Genomic DNA, 5,742 nt, shown 5'->3' on the forward strand with positions numbered 1-5,742 from the left:
ACAGAAGAAGCTTCAGGAGGGAGCTGAGAGACAGGTGGCAAGGGATCCAGGAGCAGAACAATGAAGTGATGTGAGAGACTTAAGGAAAGGGGGGTGCAGGTGGGAAGGGTGAGGAGGACAAGAGAGAGGAGGGTAAGTGTCCTGGTGACTATTCCAATCTGGCTATCACCAAGTGAACTGAGAGACTTGTCAGTGAAATGACCCAAATCACAAACGAGGGGCATCTCTGTCCAACTCATAGACAGAGCAGGCAGTTCTGAAGTGACATCAGGCAGTTTGTGTGGGTGAAAGAAGTACATCCTAGGGAGAGATGCTGCAGGGAGTAAGATGAAGCCACTGTGCACCACCCTGGAATAAGAACCAAAGTTGTCCAGTTTGTGCGGTGGTGGCCAAGGCGGTGTAGCTCCGTGACGTGTTTGGCCGCGCACGCGCCTCCCACCCAGAGCCGCCACGATGCCCAAGAGGAAGGTTAGCGTGGAAGGAGTGGCAAAGGCAGAGCCCAAGCGGCACTTGGCGAGGCTGTCGGCCAAACCCACCCAGCCAAGGTGGACGCGAAGCCGAAGAAGGCCGAGGGAAAGGATAAACCATCAGACAAAAAAGTGCAAACAAAAGGGAAGAGGGGAACAAAGGGCAAACAGGCTGACGTGGCTGACCAGCAAACCACAGATGTGCCTGCAGAAAATGGAGAGGCTGAGAACCAGAGTCCAGCCTCTGATATCGAAGAGAAAGAAGCCAAGTCCGACTAACCATCCATCGTGTCTGTCAGTGTCCCCGCCTCCCTTCTTGTACAATCGAGAGGAATATTTTTATTAACTATTTTGTAAATGCGAGTTTTTTAGTAGCTCTAGAAACATTTTTAAAAGGTGGAAGGAAGTCTCGTCTCATCCCATTTTTTAAGTGTAAATGATTTTTTTTAAGAGGTTAAATCACTTGCTGGTTGTTTATTTTTTGGTACAACCAGAAAATAGCAGAATACTGAATCAGGAGAGGCTGTGACTGTCTCGGGGGTCACCATAATATTCCGTAGAGGGGGCTAGTTTTATATCCTACAACACAAAGCATACTTGGAGTCTTGGTCGTGCATTTGTGTCTGGAATATTTTCAGTTATTTCTGGTCTCGTGTTTCTAGTAGAACTGTATCCTAAAAAACCACTCCTCGGTCTTTGCCCTGTCAGAACTGTCTCTAGTCATGGCAGTCCATTTTCCTAACAATTGTGATAATGTGCTGTGAAAGATTGAAATTTTGAATATGTACTGTATGTGGCATAAAATTGTGAGTCAGTGTAATTAAGGACTGTGAGCATTTGATTGTTATGTGAGGTCTTAGGGAAAACTTGCCAAGTTTAGGATGGAACATCACTGGAATAAGTTCAAAGAGAAACAATACATGGCTCTTTTGCGTATGCGAACACAATGTATGACTCTTAGAGTTTGGGTCCATGTTTTAAGAATTGAAATGTCTGTGTACTCAACCAATAAAGTCTCAGTTGTGAAAGAGTAAAAAAAAAAAAAAAGAAGAACAAAAGTTGTCAAACATTGGCTGTCACGTCAACAGAGGAAGGCTGTCTTCCCTGGACAGTGATGGGACTGACTTGCCCTGGCCTCACTGTATCCACTCATTTCCACAGTGCCCAAGATGGATACACCACAGAGGGGGGCAGCTATGAATGTGTGGTCTTGTCTGACACCCGGTCCTGACCCCTCCTTATCCTTAATCCAAGTGACATAAATGCACAGGCACACAGAGGCATTCACAACCATGGGCATCTTCAGCTCCACACCTTTGCCCTTGGAAGACAGGTCAGCTTGCAAGTCCAGGATTCTGAGTTCACTGACTTGCATCCTGTCCCAAACCCATAAGAGCCCTCATGGCATTCCTCTTTGCCTCACATGTGCCTCTCAGCTTTTCTCTTGTCCTCAATACATCCTCTTATGAATTTGAACCTCTACCTTCTCAGGTGCAGTGGACTACTTAGGGTGGGAAATATTGGGCCTCAGAGCCAGAACTTGAACCCAGGACTGCGTGAATCAGCATTCCATGAAACCATTGCTCGAGACTAAAGGCTGTGGATTCCAATATCCTATCCTTTGAAAGAACTTAGACTTATCCTCCTGGCTGTATTTGGAGAAGAGTCATTCTAATAGAAAGTCCTTAGGTACCAGGATGTAGGTGGAGATGAGGACAAATGGAACTTTCACCTTGAGCCTGAAATTACAGATTGTGGGAACCCAGATTTGTGAACTGTCCAAACTCGGCCTATAGCCATGCCTCAGACTTTCTTAAGCTCTACTGAGCCTTGCTTCAGAACCCCTCAGCTCCAGGGGGGAAGACAAGGTTTACTGATCTGTCTTTGACATTGAAATGGCCTCCCCAGAGGGGTAGTGTCTTTTCTGGGAGCAAAGAAGTACCAACTCACCTCATATCATTCTGAGGTAAAAATAGGTTTAATCTGCTGTAATCTAGTGAGTTCAAAGTCCTAGAATGCTGTTAATGGCCACATCACAGTTTCCTGAAGTGACTCCACATCCGTCTTCATGCTCTGAAGGAGTTCTGTCACAACAGTCGTCCACTCAGTGCAGGCACCACCAGGGAATGAGCTCCCATCCTCCTTGTTTCAGAGAGTCAGTTTCCTTTGCTGTTTCTGTCAGTCTCTGCAACATCTCAATGAGGGAGGATTGCCACCATCTCCATTGTCCAGATGCAGAACCTGACTATCCCAGGTTAGGAAATGTGTCCACACAGCTGGGTCCATGCACTGTTTCCAGGATCACTTTGTATCAGTATATTTTGAACACTTATCAACAAAACAATTCATCAGTTGGCCAAGCAGTGGAAGCAGATTGTGTATGCCTTTTTTCAGGGGTGACTTGAGGGTCTGTAACTAGTACTGAGATCTTCTATGTGAATTTGAGTAACTTAGTCAAGCACTTGAGAGAATACACTAAGAAATGGAAACATCTAGGACCAAGGAAAAATCATAGAGGGAAAATATTGCTCCAACTAGTGAAAGTGGGAAATAGGGGGCCCCAAAATGTCAGCTGGGAATCAGGCCCAGAGAAAATAAATCGACATTGCAGGAGGAGGTAGAGTGTCCTAATGGAAGATCTGGGAGTAGAATCAAGGAATGAACAGAATGAATGGCATGTGCCAGATGGCAAAAGTAAAGTAACTGTGATGTTTGTGTAGAAATATCTGCACTGTGAAACAAAGACATTGTTAATCAGGGATAAAACAACAGGAACCACAATCAACCGTAACAACAATCCCTAGGTGTTTAAATAAGCCATGGGTTAAAATGATTTTTTAAAATGTTATTTGTAACACAATTTTTCCTCCTACTTTCTCTGCAGTTTGTAGCCTGTTTCATTTCTCTGGGTGTAAGGCATTTTAGATTAGAATTGTGATATTGTATGTATTTTGTTCAGGTTGTAGAGTGATGTTTCAGGCCATCCTTTAGCTCTAGCTGCTGAAATCATACAAGATGGGAAGACTAGCCTTTGTTACTGTAGACTGCTTTTCTGTTCTGTATGGAGTATCTTTAAGTAATGTTGGGAGAATTCACATCTTCCATTATGACTGGTTGTAATACATACATGCACATAAATATGTACATATATGCATGCATACATATGAATGTATACATGGGCTTGAATATTTTTAAGGAAAGCATTCTTGTGAAGTCATACTCTTGTGTTTTCAATGCAGCGGTGAGACTGGAGAGATAGCTCAGTGGTTAAGAGTGCTTGCTGCTCTTGCAGAGGACTAGAGTTCAGTCCCAGCACCCTTGTTAGATGTCTGATAACCACTTGTACTACAGGGGATCTGACACCCTCTTCTGGCTTCTGGAGACACAAGAACAGATATTCACACAAAGATACATACACGGAAATAAAAATCAAGTATTAAAAACCCATTTTTATCTAATAGAGGCAATCACAAAACTGACACCTGGGTCTGTGGCAGGCAGGATCTACCTGTTATATTGATGAACACAGGCCTCCTCAGCAGCATTGCTTAGATAGCTCCATCTTGTCATATAAGCCCTAAGTAACCTTAAACCTGACACCCCTTTCTCTCTTCTTTGATTCCCCAGCTGTGGAATGAGAGGATGTCTCCTTTCTTCATCTTTGAAAGTTCCCTAAACATTGACAAGGTTTGAAAGCAGCGCGTGCAGAGCTTTCCTGTTCCCATAAGACCTGTTTGTCAGTTAGCCAAGTTCTTCTATAGCCGAGAAGAGAGGTGGGAGTTTATGCACACCTAAACCAGATGTGGAGATGCCCTTCATTTCCAGTCAGCCAAAACTGATCAGTAAGGAAAGCTCAAGCAGAGTACAGAAACATGTGTAAGAGTTTTGACACAACACTTTAGTGAAATTATATAAACCAGCAGTGAAGATGTGAAAAATGAGAGGATTGTTAGGATTCTGTGAATGGGTACAGTGAGGGGTCAATAAAAGAACTACCTCCATCTTGCTGACTCAAGCACATGTATTTAAAACCAGCTTCCTAGATGATTTTGTTTAATGTTCCTCCACAAGTCTAGTGCTCAGAGCAGAGAATTGCACCAACACTAAAAATAATGGAAGAAAATGATACATGACCATTGTACTGTTGAGTGTTCGTGTTTCTTCCATATGGAGCCATGAAGGCAGGCTAAATGATTCACATCCTTCCTACCTTGGTTTGTCCATGTGTGTAGTGTGTCTGTATGACTCCCATGTTCCCATTGCACAGAAGGTAGATGATGTATGAATGTACAGCAGGGATGGATGTTTGCTGATAGGGAGGTACCCAGTGCTCTTTGTAAGAAGAAAAACAAAGATGTTAGGGAGAATTAGGATATGAAGTGAAAACTCATAGACTCAGTCGGGCTTATGTTATAGCTAGACCTGGTTCCTGAAATGATGCCCTTTATTTCATGTTCTCAATAATGACTTTATTCTCTGATGGACTTTGACAGATAGTTGTAACTGAAGAATGTATGGATGAGGACAGACAAGGGAGTTTTGTGGACACCCATCTTCAATGTGGGTTGAGAGGTAGTTTATTACCATCAGTGAGAAACTAAAGGAATCTTGTGTTGTAGACACCACTTTGTAGGCACAAAATATATATTTTCTTCGTGGTAGCCTATGTGGCTTCTTGAGTCTGTGAGATGGGTCAGCAGGAGACTCATGTTTGCTTGGCAGAGCACACAGAAATATGGAAGGAGGCAACAGCTCATGAAATTTATCCTCTGACCTTAACAGGCACATGGCCATACCTGCATCTTCAATCACACATGGACATCATCCACATATAAACAGAAAGTAAAAATAAGGATGTTCGTAATATACAGATTTTGCTTAGGCAATATTGATTATGGACTCTGACCAAAGCTGGTATGTGGCCTCCCCAGGATATTCTGGGCCAAACATCCAGGCTACAGGACTGAGAGATGACCACCATCTCACAATTAATGAATTGACCACACTGTAACATTCAGAGCCCAAGCTGTGCCTCCAAACCCTATGGCTCACGTGTACAGCTCTTCCTATGCCCACAGGTGTCAAGGTTGCACAGTCGTACAAACCCAGTGCTTGATTCCTTCTGCCTAGACCAGGCAGCAGCCAGGTGGCAGGATGAGACTGTCCCTAGGCTTATACATCCTGTTTTCCACAGGTCACATAGCTCGAATTGGTCTCCAGCTGTGACCCATGTAAAGCTTGAAGCACACAGAAACAGGAGGGGGCTGGCCCCTTG

At 43.8% G+C, this 5,742-nt stretch overlaps 1 pseudogene; it reads left to right on the plus strand.

Annotated features, from left to right (window-relative positions):
• The first annotated feature begins 453 nt into the window (after positions 1-453).
• On the plus strand, positions 454-848 carry LOC114688177 (annotated as a pseudogene).
• The last annotated feature ends 4,894 nt before the right edge of the window (positions 849-5,742 follow it).

This window comes from Peromyscus leucopus, chromosome 4 (genome assembly GCF_004664715.2).
Source record: "Peromyscus leucopus breed LL Stock chromosome 4, UCI_PerLeu_2.1, whole genome shotgun sequence".
Lineage (NCBI taxonomy): Eukaryota > Metazoa > Chordata > Mammalia > Rodentia > Cricetidae > Peromyscus > Peromyscus leucopus.